The 17,572-nt window shown below is 35.4% G+C and overlaps 1 non-coding gene across 1 annotated transcript; it reads left to right on the top strand.

Moving 5' to 3' along the window:
- The first annotated feature begins 263 nt into the window (after nt 1-263).
- On the top strand, nt 264-369 carry LOC127099314 (small nucleolar RNA R71). Its single transcript, XR_007793832.1, has one exon. It is a non-coding gene; the product is annotated as a small nucleolar RNA R71 (small nucleolar RNA).
- The last annotated feature ends 17,203 nt before the right edge of the window (nt 370-17,572 follow it).

The following is a 17,572-nucleotide window of genomic DNA, read 5'->3' as shown; positions in this document are numbered from 1 at the left end:
CAATTTTCTGGGCCAGGGCATCCAGTTTTGCATTAACATGATCAAGGCTACTTATCTCGTACATGCCACTTTTCATTTGAGGTTTCTCTACCATTGTTCGGTCGCTTCCCCACTGATAATGGTTTTGGGCCATGCTTTCGATAAGTTGATAAGCATCGGTATAAGGTTTATCCATAAGTGCACCACCTGCGGCGGCATCTATTGTTAACCTTGTGTTGTATAAGAGACCATTATAGAAGGTATGAATTACTAACCAGTCCTCTAAACCATGGTGTGGCCAAGTCTCATCATGTCTTTGTATCTTTCCCATGCTTCGAAAAGAGACTCGTTATCTTTCTGTTTAAATCCATTTATCTGGGCTCTCAACATAGTTGTTTTGCTTGGAGGAAAATATCGGGCAAGAAAGACTTTCTTCAACTCGTTCCATGTGGTGACTGAATTTGAAGGAAGAGACTGAAGCCATCTTCTAGCTTTATCTCTTAACGAGAAAGGAAAGAGACGAAGTCGAATTGCCTCTGAAGTGACACCATTAGCTTTAACAGTATCAGCGTATTGGACAAATACGGATAAATGAAGGTTTGGATCCTCGGTAGGATTTCCAGAGAATTGATTCTGTTGCACTGCTTGTAACAGCGAAGGTTTAAGTTCGAAGTTGTTTGCTTCGATTGCGGGTGGAGCAATACTCGAATGCGGCTCATCTTGCGATGGAGCGACGTAATCTCGAAGAGCACGAGCTGGTTCTGCCATCTCGGGTATCGGCGAAGGAAGAAGATTTTTGAGATCGGGAACTTCGATTGGAGGGAGGTTGTTTGCAGCACGATATTCCCGAATTCATCGTAAAACTCGGAGATATAGTTCAACGTCGTTGATTCGTAAGTAGAACGGTTCGCCTTGTGAGCGAGTGTGTGGCATACAAATCAACGAAAGACAAGGAAAAAATTAAAAAAAATTGCCTTAGTCTCTACAGCGTAATGGAAGAGTTACGATATCGACTAAATAAAAGTCCCCGGCAACGACGCCAAAAACTTGATCGCGACTTTATGAGTCTATTGGGGTATTAACTGCAAGTGCACAGTTCTATCGCGTAGTTTTAAAAGATATCGATCCCACAGGGACTTATGAATTGATATACCGTTTTCTAAGGTTACTTTATAAAGCTAAGGCGGATGATACTTTGTTGATTAGGGGGAAAAGTAAAACTAAAATAAGATCTAGATTAAATATCGAATACGGCGAATATCGGTATGTAGTTCGTCGTAATTAGGGAATCAAATCTTCGTTGGTTTCTTGGTTTTAAAATAAATCTTTTCAGTAGACACTATTGATTAAAAGTATTATCTCAAACTCTCGCTCTGTTGAATAGACTATGACTTTATATTAACGTAGCTGTCACTTATTAGTTAAGTCCAAAATCACTTTTTGAAAATAATAGAATCTATAGAAACTCTTTTCATTAAAATAATAACCGTTTAAACACCCTCGTCTCAAACTCTCGCTCTATTGACTTAGATTATATAATTAAACTTAAATGCTTAACTCTCGTCCTCACATTCAACCTTTAAAAATACTTTTTGAAAAAGATTAGAATTTAATTAACTCTAAAAATTGCTTTCGCCCTGATTTAGAATTAATGTCCAATTTACACTGTCCAGTTAAAAACTCAAACCGTCGTTCTATTGATTTTAACTTCTTTATGTCTTTTACTCTCGTACAAAAACTTTCGGATTAATGCTGTAAATTGAGACCATAAAAAGAGTGACTTTATTTTTAAATGAAATTAAACCAACTTAGTTTTGATTCCTTCATTCCGCTTACTTTACATACCGATATCTAAATTAATTAGCCGGACATGCTAAACAGGTCTAAACAATTATCATGCTTAAATAAAACCATATCAGGCAAACAATATAAATAAACAGCAATGCAGAGCATATATAAATTAAAACAATAAATTAAAGAACCTGAATAATTAATAGGAATCTTGAACACTCCACCACAGACCGGTTGGATTTGTTCTTGCACTCTTCAAAATCGGACAAGAAAATAAAAGCAAAGGGATAAAAATACTATGATCTAACATAAGGTTAGATCCAGTAAAAGATACACAATAGTTTCCGGTGTAGAAACTATTGTGTATAAAATTAATTAAGTGCTTGAAAGACTGACTGGAAAAGAAAAGAAACAAAAATTGCTAATAAAAAAGAAAGCTGTAGAAAATTAGTGTTGTAAATGCTTGCACGGCAGAAAAAAGGAGAGAGCCTCAGGGTTGGATCTTTGGTTCTATTTATATTAGTCCCCTTTGTAACCGTTTTCCCAAAATGCCTTCAGTAAGTAAGCTTCACGTTTCAACGAGTCAAGCGGAAGAATAGCTTCAACGTGCCTCCATTACGCGTCAAAAGCCAAAAATATAGGAGTGGGGTGTGACGTTCGTCACACCATGTGTTACGCTCGTAACACAAAGTAGCAGGGCGTGACGCTCGTCACACCTTGTGTGGCGGTCGTCACAGCTTCAGCGCTTCTGGCTTGTAATTGTGGGCTGGGCTTTAGTGGAATTTGCTTTCATCCTCTTTTTCACCCCATTTTCTTCCTTTTTCACTTATGCTTCAAATAAGTTACCTGAGACAAATAGAAGTGAAAATACCACGTAATATCGAATAATATGAAATAAATTGAAACAAATAATAATATAATTTAATTAAATCGAGTCCAAAAATGTGATATTATTTCATGTTATCACATATGCACACAAAAAGGGCTCCCTAGGAGTACCTAGGACACTTTGGGTGCTTATACCTTCCCCCTGTGTAACCAACCCCCTTACCTGTGATCTCTGGCTTTTATTAGTTTTTATTTGAAAACTTCTTAATTTTTGGGTTTTGTTCGTACTTTTTCCCTTTTCCCTTGGAAACAATAAAAGCGCGGTAGCGACTCTTGTTATTTGATCTCTAGCTTGTCAATAGCTTGATGATCATGAATTTCCCGCTACATCCCTAAATCATTGGCCTTGTCTTATATAGTGTCTAAGTTAGGGTAATAAATTAAATAAATAGTCTAAAATGCCCCTAGATATTTTGTGATCAAGACAAGATCAAAGAGTACAAATAATTCTTTTTTCAATAAAATCAAAATGATTAATTATTTGCCTCTATTTATTTTTTATCTTCATTTTGATAAAAAAATAAAAATAGAAGGAATTAAAATGAATAAAAACCAGGATAAAAAATGCACGGAAAAATTAAATGAACGCGTTAAAATGATCTACACAAAATAAAATTCTGGAAAATAGACAGTTAAAAATCAAATTTTGCTATAAAAGATGTCCGGCTGAAAAGGCTCAGGCTGATCAAAATGCGAACATAAATGGGATAAAAAATATTAATCGAGCACACCAGGTTAAATTATGTGAGTCATAGGTCAATAAAATTAACAACTGCAAGCCCAATCTCAAAAATTTCTCCCGATATCTTTACGTGTAATTGAGAAACGATTCAATCGATCTGTCTATAAAACATAAGTTTTATTTTGGTCAACCTTTTAGGCATTATGCGGAAAGAAATGTATATTATGAATTATAGATAATGCAAATATCATGATGAATGTATTGATTCATTGATCGAGGGGAAAAATTGGGGTGTGACACTTTAGATATTACAAAATTGTTTGGGAAGTTAGCTGAGCATGAGAATGAGATTAAACAACTCGCATATGGAGAATCAAAGTCAAAAAATAAAGATAAAGGGAAAGAAGAGAAACAATATATTTCTTTGAAAGCTTCATCCTCAAAAGTGAGGAAGTCATAGGAAGAAAGTGACGATTTTGACGAAGAAGTTTCCAAAAAGGAAGAAATGTGTTTAATCGAAAGACGCTAAAATAGATATCTTAAGAGAAAGAATCTCAAGTATGCCGACAAAGGTATAATGAATTTCAAAAATACTCATCCACTTAAGAAGGATCACAAGAAACAAGGTGATGAGATCACATGCTATGAATGTGGTAAATTGGGACACTATGGAACTACATGTCCAAATATCACCAAACATCATAAAAGCAAATACAAGGCTTTTTACAAGACTAAAGGAAAATATTCCAAAGTTCATAGAGCCTACAACATGTGGGAAGAAGAGGTGGAAAGTTTCTCCTCTGATTCCTGCTCGAGTTCAGGTGATGAGTGTGCTAACTTTTTCTTGATGGCATGAAAGGAAATGGAACTTCAATGGTATATAATTCTGATTCTCAAAATGAGTATACTTATGGTGAATTGTCTAGTGCGTTTAATGATATGTATGTTGGTTCCATTAAAGCGTTTAAGAAAATTGCTCTCCAAAAAGAAATTATTGATACACTTGAACATGAGATAAATAATTTGAATCGTGCTTTAGATTGTTTAAAGGAAGTTCATACATCTCTTATGTAAGAGCGTTTTATTGTTTTGAATAATTTAGCCGAAAAGATAGAAGTTGTAAATTGTGTTGAATGTCCAATTTTAAAAGCTGAAATTGAAACTCTTAAGGGACAATTAACACATGTTGCCACACTATCTAATACTTGTTCTACTTCTTCAAGTGAAAGAGGGAAGGTTTTTAAGTAAAACCCTCATTACACGAGGAGAAATAGAAGGAGTGTCTCATATAAAGCTATTTGTCATTATTGTGGAGATAAAGGTCACATTAAGCATCTTTGTCATGTTAGGAACATTCATGTTCCCAATGGTAAAATGACATGGATACCTAAATGTAACTTAACTAACCCTAAAAGACCCATTGTTTGGGGATATAAATTACCTTATTGATTTGTCACAGGAACGTCTTACCTCACCAAAAAGATTGTGGTTTCTAGATATCGGATGTTCAAGATACAGGATGGGAGATGCTTCCATGTTCATCAAGTTCGATGAGAAGGAAAGTGATCACGTCACTTATGGAGACAATACGAATGGTAAAATTCTTGGTGAAGGTGTTGTGGGAAATCCCTCCATAATCACCATTGAAAATGTGTTGTTAGTGAAAGGGCTTAAACACAACTTGCTAAGTATTAGCCAACTATGTGACAAAGGGTATTCGGTTTTGTTTGATACTCTTAGTTGTATAATTGGGCATAAGACTAGTAAAGACCTTGTTTTTAAGGGTTCTAGGATTGAAAATGTTTATATGCTTGATCTAGATGATGTCTCAATGCATGGGACTAAGTGTTTAGTAGCTAAGAATAAGGATTCCTGGTTATGGAATAAAAGCTTAAGCCATGTGCATTTTGACTTGCTAACTAAGATAACATCCAAAAATCTAGTAGTTGGTCTTCTAAAAATAAATTTTTCAAAAGACAAATTGTGTGATGCTTTCCAAATGGGAAAGCAAACAAGAGTGTCATTTAAACCAGAGAAGGTTATTTCGACATCAAAACCTCTCGAGCTTCTCCATTGAGACTTGTTTGGCTCTTCGTAGACAAGAAGTCTAGGTGGCAACTATTACAGATTTGTGATTGTTGAAGACTACTCTAGATTTACCTGGACGCTTTTCTTAGCCCATAAAGATGATCCTTTTAACGCTTTTGTTGACTTTGCTAAGTTTGTTCAAAATGTGTTTGGTTTTAAAATCCTTACTCTTCGTAGTGATCATGATGGGGAATTTGTGAACCATAATTTTGAAATGTTTGCATCGAAAATGGTATTGCTCAAAATTTCTCATGTCCTAGAACTCCACAACAAAACGGTGTTGTAGAACACAAGAACCATGTGTTGGAAGAGCTTGTCCATACTATGGTAAATGAGATGATCCTACCTAAGTATTTTTTAGCAGATGCGATTAACACTGCATGCCATGTCTTAAACAAGGTAATCGTAAGATCAATCCTAGAGAGACACCCTATGAGATACTTAAGGGTAGAAAAACTAATATTTCATATTTTTGAGTTTTCGGTTACAAATGATTTATTTTGAATAACAGAAAAGATAACCTTGGCAAATTTGATGTAAAATTTGATGAAGGTATTTTCTTAGGGTACTCATCTACGAGTAAGGCCTATAGGGTTTACAATCATAGAACTTCTTGTGTAAAGGAGTCAATTAATGTTTCTTTTGATGAGTCCTCACCCCTAAAGTTGGGGAAAGGTATTTGTTCTGATGTTTCAGGTATTATAACGGAAAGATTTATCGACAATGATAGTTCAAAAAAGGATCTTGATCCAAAAATAAAGGATAAGGACATTACTGAAGATAAGGAGGAAAGTGTATATGAGAATGACAAACAAGAGGCCTCGAACCAGCTACCTTGAGATTATAAAATCACAAAGGATCACCTGTTAGATCTAATCCTTTGAGACATTAAAAAGGGAGTAAGTACTAGGTCACAGGTTAACGATTTTTGCAAGTACTTTGCTTTCATTTCTCAAATTGAACCTAAATTGATATCCTATGACTTACTTGACGAGGGATGGTTACTTTATATGCAAGGGGAACTAATCCAATTTAAAAGAAACGATGTTTGGGACCTTGTTTCGTGTCCGGTTGATAAAACAATCATAGGCACAAGATGGGTATTTAGGAATAAGATGGATGAAAATTGAGTAATTATGAGAAATAAATCCATGTTAGTGGAAAGTGGATATAATTAAGCTAAAGGGACATACTACGAGGAAACTTATGCTCATGTAGCTCACCTAGAAGCCGTTATACTCCTTTTGTCATTCGCCTGCTGCCTGGACTTTAAGCTTTACCAGATGGACGTTAAGTCTGCTTTTCTAAATGGCTATATAAATGAAGAGGTGTACGTCTCACAACCTCCAGGTTTTGAGGATCACGATAATCCTAATCATGTTTTTAAGTTGAAAAGAGACCTTTATGGTATCAAATAAGCTCTTGGTGCTTGGTATGAGAGATTAAGTGTTTTTTTATCAAACAAGGATTAAATTGTGGGAAAGTCGACTCCACTTTGTTTATAAGACATAAGGAAAAACATATTCTTTCAGTGAAAATTTATCTAGATGATATTATATTTGGGTCTACTAATAAATCTATTTGTCTAGAATTTGCTTGTTTGATGCAGCGGGAGTTTGAGATGTCACTTATGGGAGAGTTAACATAATTATTAGGATTACAAATAAAGCAAGGTGAAGAAGGGACTTTCATAAGTAAAACAAAGTATTATCTAGACCTTCTCAAGAAGTTCAAGATGAAAGATTCAAAGACTATCTCAACTCCAATGGCTTCAAATATGCTCATAGACAAAGATGAAAGAGGAATGGATTTTGACATAACCAGGTATCGAGGTATAATCAGATCCTTACTCTGTTTAACCACAAGTAGGCATGAATTCATTTTTAGTGTGTGCATGTGTGCTAGATATGAAGTATCTCGTAAGGATTCCCATTTTAAGACCGTTAAACGTTTTTTGAGGTATCTTAACGGAACCTTTAATCACGATATTTTGCATCCTAAGGGAAGTACTTGTAGCTTAGTAGGATATTTTGATTCTGATTTCGTGGGGTGTAGGTCAGATAGGAAGAGTACTAGTGGTACTTGCCACTTATTTGTAAGTTTCTTAGTTTCTAGGCATAGTAAGAAACAACATAGTGGCTCTCTTTATACCGTTGAGGCTGAATATATAGATGTCGGTAGTTGTTGTGCACAAGTCTTATAACTTAAGAAATAAATTTTGGACTATGATTTAAAACTTGGTTGTGTTCCAATTAAGTGCGATAGTACTAGTGCTATAAGTCTTACTAAGAATCCCATACTACACTCACGGACTAAACACATTAAGATCCAACAAGATTTCCTAAGCAATCATGTGGAGAAAGGAGATGTTATTTTTGAGTACATTGACACAAAAAGTCAGCTTGCTAGCATTTTTACAAAATCATTGTCAACGGAATCGTTCCATAAAATCTGTAGGGACTTAGGAGTCTTAAACTCATCTTGCCTTAAGTAGAATGAGGTTTTGGTTTTTAGTTTAGTTTGCTATATATTTTGATTACAATAACACTTTCTTATACAAAATCGTAGCTTCTACCAACCTACATTGGTATGTCTCTAACCCTTGTATCATTCTATGTGTTTTGTGCTAGAGTTATGCATTGGTTTGATTATTTCCTCAATTTCTACCTAATTCATCTCTAGCTTATGTCTTTGATTGTTATTACAAGCATTTAAGTCTTTTAAATGTGTATTTCTAATTATGTGCATTATAACATTTGATTACCTGTTCATGCATTATTTATGATTGTTAATGCATACCTTGACTTACTAGTTCGATCAGTTAATTATTAGCTATTGAACATTTGTATTATGTTGATTATGATATGTTTATATTTGTTGAATATGTGATCATGGTTGTTGTATATGCTTCTTATTTGTTTAGTGTAATACCCTAATTTTGACCCTAAGATCCCTCATGCTATCTCATCATATGCATTGGCTTTGGGATCAGACATTGGCATCCTCCTTACCCCTCATTCATTGGGTTTTCATGGGGAGATATCACCAAGCACATTTGATTATATCATATTCTGTTTTTCATTATTTACTAACCAAAATACCAAAAATATGTCTATGTACAGTTTTGTTTCTTTTGTAGGTAGTGTGTGCATCCACCAATGCCTCATCAGGCTCACAACTAGGGTTTGAGACCCTCAATGAAAGAATATTAATCAAGAGATGGTTAAAATTGGTTATAGACATCATATATGGATCCCCATGATCTTCACTTATCATTTTGATCAAGAAATCATCAAGCCTTTGAAGCTTGTTTGCCTTGGAAACCCTAATTCATCTAGGTATCTTGTATGGCTTCCTCAGCAAGTTTCTTTAACATTTGATCAAATATATAAAAGGGTACTTCATTATACATCATCGTATGCATATATGATCCTCCATGAGTCCCAAAGATCAAGACAATTTCAAGTTTGCGTGTTGGTTCATGGTGGTTGACCAGAGAAAGTCAACTGGTCAAAACTGGGGTTCCCTAGACCCTATCTCCTAGACATTTTGTCATATGAAAATTATTCCAAGATATACGTTACTCCTTATGACATTCCAAATAACTTTCATGTTGAGGTCAAGATCTAGTTTTTCTTGGAAAGTCATTTTTTATGGTGAAAGATTATAGGTCATTTTGTCTATGCCCTAGTTAAGAGGTCAACTTCCAAGGACCATAACTTGCTCAATTTTTATGAGATGAAGGCAATCCAAGTTTCATGATCAATTTTAAGATGTACTATCCAACTTTGATTATTTTAGAAACTTCAAATTCAACTTGAAAGGGAATGTGCCAAGAGGAAACATTATAGGTCATTTTGGGCCATTACCATTGAACAAGAGATTTTCCTCAACTTCTAAAATGCATAACTGCTTCATGCCAAATCCAAATGAGGTCAAATTTGTGACCAAATTTAATAGGTTTGAAATATCTACAACGTTTATGAAGGAACTATTTCCATTTGAATCCTATAGAAAAAGTTATTCAAGGTGGAAGAAGTAAACATTTGACTTGGTACTTAGAAACATTTCAATTATGTTTGATTTCCCAAACTTCCACCTCAAAATTCATCATGATCCAAGCTTCAAATGGAAAAGTGTTCAACATGAAAGTTGTTCCCCTTGATCTCACCATTCCAAAAAGTCCCAGATTACTTCATGTGGCTAAGGTTTGAATGACTTGCACATGGCTTTTCTTCAAGGTCCCATTTGGAGGAATTTCATGACCATTTCCCAATTCCAAATGCATGGCTTAATGACACACTTTCAGCATCACTCATGATCAACTTTGGACCTTTTAACATCATTTCATGGGCCTATCACACGCCCATGCATCCATGCAACTGAAAATTACTATTTTTTTCATTTTGATGGAAGTGTGTCGAAATCAATTGCCTAGCCTATAAATACATTTCCTCATGCTCATAATTGAGGACACCTTGCCCAAGCTTTGATCCTGCAACCCTACCCTTCACCACTAGACGGTAAACTTAAAGGTTTTCAATTGAAAATCGAGTTTCAATTTCACTTCTGTTTTGAAGTTGACACTCCAAGAATCCAAGCCCTTCTTTGATCCAATTCACTTCCTGCAAGCTTCTGAAGTCAAGCTAAGGCCAATTGGAAGCAAGACCAAGCAAGATTCAAGGTCCTCGAAGGTGATTTTTCAGAAACTTTCTCTCTTCAATTCTCTCTCAATTCTTCCCCATTCTCTTTGATTTTTGGTTGGCTGAAGTCCTACCAATGCAGGCAACAAGATTGAGTTACTTTAAGGTCAAATCGAAGCAACTCAGTTCATGATCCTCAAAATTCAAATCCTTGAATCTTTCTATATACTTGGAATTGGAGAAAATTGAGGCCATATTCGAGCTCCTGAGCATTTTCTCTTTGAAATAGTGTCCTTGTTTTTCATGTTTCATCAAGTTAAAGGTGGACCAGTTCGGTGAGGTCCATCGGAGAAGATGACCGGAGCCCTAGCTCCGGTGGTGTGTTGGCGTGTCCAAAACCATTTGATCATCATCTCATGTTTTAATCTCAGCCTTCCCTTTGGATTACCAAACGTACATGCGCATTGATTATGGATTATGATGAATGATATGCGTTTGGACATCAGATCTGCCACCTCAATTAATGAGGGAGATCTGATGGCCCTTGTTTTTTTTGAATTTATTTTTAATTTCTGATTTTTTATTTAATCCACTTATTTTATTTAATTCATAGAAATTTCATTTTTAGTCCAAAAAATATGGGACTTTCACCAAAAATCTTTAAATATTTTTCTCTTCCATATTCTGAATTAAAATTATTTTTGGGATTAATTTTGATATTTTTCATGAATTAGATGTTTTTGTGCATATTTTTAATTGTTTAAAAATACTTCTAACTTTTCAAAAATAGTGAAATTTTTTGTCTAAGGTCCTTTGACCTTGTTTGACCTTGGATAAATCCCTTGACCATTTATTTGGTGTTTTAATTGAATTTTTAATTGATTAATTGTTTAAAAATATTGTTGAGACGTGTTTATGGTCTTGTGATGATTGACTTTCTGTTTGGGCCTTGGTCAAGGTTGATTTTACTTTTGTTGGATCAAAACCATTGGATTTAGGGGATTGATTAAATGTGCACTTCATCTCCCAAAATGAATGGATGGTTTCGATTTGATGAAATTCCTTCCATGATCAATTTGTGTTTCTATCTTCCCCTCCCTCTTCATCTTCATCCCTATTATTTCCCATTCCCTCTTTTAACCAATGAAATCTCTAATGTCTAAAGGCAAATTGATTCATCAATGACCTTGTGTCAGATGAATCAATACAAGTATGACTGAGATAGTTCCCTCCCTTTTGACTTTTCTTTCTTTTAGTGTGTGGTATGTTTTAGGAGTCTGGTTCTTCATACCAAAACTCTAACATGCATTAACACCTAAATTTTTATCGCCTGGACTCAGATAGTTTTGACTTCTACATAAGTCCAATTACGATTGCTTAACATAGAGCTAAATTTGACCCTCAAGGCATATCATTCTAGTAAGTGAGATCGTAAGTCTTCCATTCTTCATGGCACTGTATGGAGACTTGACATTTTTTCCTTTCATGGGAGCTAGTGGAATACTTGTTGAATTATCCAAGTTGGAGAACTTCTCATGGAAGATGTCTTGGTTCAAGGATCCGTACTTGTGAAGGAATGGTTGAGTGTTCTCCAAAGAATGACGTAATCAATTAAAAATCACCATTAACACTTGACTACCCTTTGACTAACATTTGACAAACTCTTATTAATATTGATTTACTTTAAAGTCATTTACTTTATGCAATTTAAATTTCAGTCATTTATCATTCATTGCCATTTTACATTTCATATAACTTGTTTATGTTTATGTCATTTTCACTTTGCTCATTTGAGCCATATCTTGTGATTGTATATATATTGTTTGTGTATTTTGGTTTTGTTTATGGTCTTAGGACCTTAAAATACCTAATAACAACAAAAAAACCTAAAAAAACATTTGGTAGACTGTTGAACTTGATATGAACTTTTGGACTTAGGATTAGATAACATTCCCTGTGCAAAAAGGACTTGGCCAATGCCAACATTCTGAGACTGAGCCATTGTGAATTGAGCCTTCATATGATGCAAAACTTAGGATTTATTTAAATTCATCTGCTACTCTTTCTTTATGCTTAATTGTTATTTTGATCTTGTGTCTGATGCTTTTCCCTGAGTTGATCAAGGAATAATTCATTTGATGCATGGAAAGACAAAGAAGATTGCTAGCTATGGGATTTACTTGCTTGGATGTGGCTATCTTTATTTGATGCCTTGATTTTCATGATGTCTGGATATTGCTTTTTGCTTATTGATTACTGCTTGATAAAAGTCCAAGGGAGAATGGGTTTTTATATGACATTCTTGTCTATTGGATTGCATCCCATTGGTCATATCTTTTCAACCCTTAACTTTTAAATTTTTGCTTAAGATAGCCTCTTTATCTACTCCCCCTTCTTTAATTTCAAAATCTCTCCCCCTTTTCAAAAACTTTCTTTGCTTGTGATTTCAAACTTAGACTTTGTTTTAATGATTAGAAACTTTGGCCTTATGCCATTGAATTTTCAAACTTTTCCTTAAATCAAATTTGTAAATAAACTTAACCATGTTGACTTAAATTTCAAAAGACAAAAAGAACTAACAACCCCATTCAAACCTTTGGCCTTTTGTGCCCTTTTCTTAAACTTTTTTTTGTTAAAATCAATTCACCAACTTATTTGAAATTTTTACCATGAACTACGAGGTTTTGATCCCTCATTTTTATGTTGGTATGTAGGCACAAGTCTGAAGGTCTTGTCAAACACAAAAATATAATCAATGAATTCTTTTCTCATGCCCACACTCTATTTTCCCAAACATCATTTTATACCAAAAACACATACACATATAAAAAAGGGCTCCCTAGGAGTACATTCCATTGGGATGATATCCGATAGATGGGATTAAGACTCTGGGAACTTTTTAGAACATGATCTACATGTTTTTATCCTTAGTACACTCCTTTGGGATGATCCTTAACCCGACTCCATGCTCGTGACTCACAATAAACGCTTTGATTCTCGGTTGATCCGATCAAGTCTTGTCAATATCAATGGAACTTGGGTGTTGATAAGGTGAAAACCATAAACCACCAAAATGGATGATTGATCTTGATAATGACTTGATCCATCCCTTGAGATTTATTTGTATTTGCCTTGTGTGTGATCCCTTATTTGTGATTGTTACATTCATGCATACATGCGCATCATGAGATTCATCACAGAAAATAAAATTTCAAGGAACTAAGGTCTTATTTGCAAATTGTAGCACCTCAAATTTGAACCTATCATTGTACATACATTTGCATATTAGGTCATAGCATATCATGGTCCATTGCATAGCATTGCATTGTCCCCAGTTACCTCAAGAGCAAGCAAGTCAAGAAATTAGGTCAAACTGATCAGGAGATCAGTCAACCAAGCAAGCAAGGGTGTTTCTCAAGGAGCCAAGGCCCTAGGGTTGGTCCAACATGTTCACATGACTTGGGGATCCATTTGAAGTGTTTTGGTCAAGGGATGGATGTTCAGAGGTCATCATTCAATGCACAGTCAGTCAGAAACCCTAGAAAAGTCAAAGTTGGTCAACTGTGGTTGATTTTATGGTTTTGATGGATGGATTTGGTTTGAGAGAGCTTATTCATGTCCCAATAGGCCTCATTTATCATGGCAAACAATATCATTGAAGAATTTGAAGCCAAACAGAAAATTTCCAAAAATAGAAACTGGACCTGTAATTTTAACTGCCAAAAATGGAAACTTCTTGATCCCAAACTTACATCATGATACAAGCTTCAAATGAATTTTAGCCCAACATGAAAGTTGAAGATCTTGTTCTCCCATTTCCAAAAAGTCCAAGAACTCTCAATTCCCATGCATGGTTGTCAAGATATGATCAAATCATTTTCACAAAATCTTGAACTTCAAAAGGCCATATCTCATGAACCACTTGGCCAAATTTGATGGGGTTTTTTCCTACAAGTCCTATTTGTTCCCCTCTTTCCAAAAATGCATTCGTCCTTTACCAAAACCTCACCATGCAAAATGCCATTTTTGGACTTGACTTTATTAATTTCAAGTGGTGCAAAAAGTTGACTTTTTGATTTAGCATTTTTTAACACTTGTGACCAATTGGGAATTGTTTGGAATGGTATTTGCAACTTGTCCAAGGCCCAAACTCGGCCAGAACTTGCACCTCCACCTCCATATGTTCAAAATTAGCAATTGTGCAATTCACTTCATTTAACATAAACAAGCTTAGCATTTGTTAAACCAAGACTAAACAGCAAATATAAGTCACATTTTCTGGCCATTCAACCCTAGCTGCAGCCTCCTATCAAACAGAAAACCTTCATTCTCTCTCAACTTGCATTTTCACGATTTGCATTTTTCTGCACAAAACTCCCAAAGAACCACGAGCAACTTTGTTTGTTCCATCATCTGGACAACATTTGGAAGCTTTTTCAAGCATCATTCATCACCTGTACTGCAGCATCGAGCTCTGTTTTCTCCACGGACCAACAATGGTGATTCTCAATTTGAAAGATTCCAAGCATCATTGAGCTCGATTTCTTCAAGAATCCATCAATATCAACCACAAGGAGGATCTGTTTGAGCTTGCATCATCCAAACAACACTGTTTCATTGAGTTCTTCAAATCAAGTGAGTTTTTCGACTTCTTTATTTTTCCAAATCTTGCTATACATCATGTAGTACCTACTTAGCTGGTTGTTTTAAGCTTCGAATCATGTCAAATGGTTGGTTATTTAGGAAGATATGCTGTTTGAAAGTTTGGTGTATAAACTTGTTTTTGCTCAGTTCATCTCGGTTAACATGTTTTGATGAATTTGGATGCTGGATTATGTATGTATGATGTCTGATGATCACATTGCCATGTTTAACTTCCATTTCTGGGCACACTTGTTCTTCACGACTTTGAAGAAGATGATGAATATTGCTGTAGCAAACCCTAGTTTTTTTCCAGATTTCTTGTTTTCAAATGCGTGTTGGCTACTGTTGTTGCTTTTGTTGCATGAATATCACTATTTCCACTGCCATACTGCTGGTGCATTTTTGTATGAATTTCGTTTTATGAGGTTGGTTGCATGAAGTTGCCCTGCTGCTGCTAAAACCCTAAACCCTAATGACCATTTTTCCAGAAAACACGATTGGTTGCTGTTGGTTTGAATTTTCTGCATGAGTTACTGTTCCATTGGTGACGACCAATGAGAACATTTCATTTGCCTTTACTGATGCGCACCGTTTTGGTTAATGAGGCCATATTCACGAAAATGCCACTCGGTCAACTTGTTGACCCATTAAACCATGTTCTTTTGCTCATTTTATTCCAAATTGATACAACATCTTACAAAAATCATAACTTGCTCATTTCAATTCCAAAATTCATGAAATTTTTTTCATCATATTCACATGAATGTCTATTATTTTATCATGATTTTTGCTGAATTTTTGGTTGGCTGGATTTTAAATGGTATTAGGTTTCTTGACATGTATGCACATTTTGTACCTTTTGCCATTTCTTTTGTGAAATTGTGAGGATATATCCAATGACTCTGAAATTTTTTGTGCTTAATCTACACTCATTCATGTTTATTTTGATGTAAAGTTTGTGAATTTATCATATGTGGTTTGTGAGATATGAATTTTTGAAGTAGGGTGTGAGAATTTGTGTCACACCAATGATATGCAATTTCATGATTTTTGTTGACATGTTTCCTGACCTCCAATTGGTGTGAAATTTTGCATGAACCTTCTCTCATATGTCTAGTTTATGTGTGAATTTTCTTGGATTTAATTATGCCATTTCCTATTTGTTTGAGATTTTTCTTCTCTGCCTAGTCAAATGTTGACTTTGTATGACACATCTTGCCATTCCATTTGGGAAATTCTCATATCTTATTGGATGATCATGAAATTTCACATGTGCATACTAGACATCTCAAGCTTTGCATTGGTGTTAATCCCATTCATTTCTAATCTGTTTTCATTTAGTTATGATTTTGTGAAGTTGATACATGTTTGTTTGACTTCTTTGGGCATACTTGAAATTGTTTTGACTTTCTGATTTTAATTGACCATCTTCCCATGATCCAATTGAGCTGAAATTTTATATGCATGTCATGTTATGGATTGTGATTGAGCATGAATTATTTGGTGATTTTTGGAATTAATTATGTTTGGTTTTGAGCTAAGTCTTTCTGTTGACTTCATTGAGCATGTTCAAATTTGCTTTGACTTTATGATTTTCATTGACTGCCTTCCACTTGTCCAAATGTGATGAAATTTTACATGCTTACCATGCTAGGTGTTAGGATTGATCATGATTTATTTGGTGATTTTTGAAAATGTTTGAGTTGACTTTTGATGCAAGTCATTCTGTTGACTTCTTTGAGCCCTCCCTTGCCATGCTTTGACTTCTTTTGCTTGTGAATTGATGATGATGCATGATATAAACTTGAGACCAATTGAGCTTGCTTCTTAAATGTTTGAACTTGATTTTGTTTGACTTTCATTTGCTGTTTTGACTTTCTCATTCCTTTTTGACCCTAGGCTTGTCCTAGTGGTCCAGTTACTCATTGTTGAGCTTATGTTTTCAGGTTGAACACCAAGTGACTAATGAGATTAATTTCTTTTGATCAAGCTTGACTGCTTATCATGAGCTAACCTTTGTTTTGTAGGTGGCTTGACTCATGTGATTTGAGTCTTGTGCATTGCACATCTGATTACCTGATTTGTCTGTTGTTTCTCAATTCCTTTTGCTTTAGCTGTTGAAATGTGTACTGATTAGTTTGACTATTTCAGGTACCATTAGTTGCTTAAGTTCTTTGAACTTGCTTTGCTTTGCTATTTAGCAACTTGCTTGAGGTATAATTCCTTTTTCTTCATGTAGTCTGGAAGACCTGGCCTGTTATTTGGCCAGGCAACTGTCTGAAGTCCTCCTTAAGAGGCAATGTTCGTGTATGTTTAAATTGTCCTTGTACAGAGTCAAAGACCTCCTAAGTGAAGAGGCAATTGGCAGAACCAAGGGATAAGCAACCTATCCCCTGCTATTCAGTGTGTCTTCTGTTTTGCTCACACCACTGTGTTGATGCATTACAGATAAAAACCCAAGGTCTTGTGCAACTGCACAGTTGAGTCAGTTTCGAATGTGTAGAAGGGTTCCCACCTTCTGAACCCACACATTCTTGTCTTAAGCTCTCCCAGGCCAGGGATAGAAGCTGTGAGGTCTCATCTTCACTCACCTTTCATCTGCTTCACCTTAGCCCCTCAATGGCAAGGTTAAGAGCACCACTCACCCCATTCCAGAGGTTTGTTTGTTGAGGTTGATATGACCCCTCGACTAAAACCTAACCCATGCTTGAGCCCCCTTGTTGGTGTGTTTATTTTATGCTGGATGTGCTTGTGTATGCTTGTGTGGTGTGCTTGTATCCCCTAGGTTGTTAGACTCCGCGTAGTCTCGTTTGCATGTCAATTAAGGTAGCACGGCTCCTTCGTATAGGACTTCCTT

The sequence above is a fragment of the Lathyrus oleraceus genome, chromosome 6 (genome assembly GCF_024323335.1).
Source record: "Lathyrus oleraceus cultivar Zhongwan6 chromosome 6, CAAS_Psat_ZW6_1.0, whole genome shotgun sequence".
In the NCBI taxonomy this organism is placed as follows: Eukaryota; Viridiplantae; Streptophyta; class Magnoliopsida; order Fabales; family Fabaceae; genus Lathyrus; species Lathyrus oleraceus.
The sequence above is the reverse complement of the archived record's forward strand: the minus strand, read 5'-3'. Positions and strand labels throughout refer to the sequence as shown.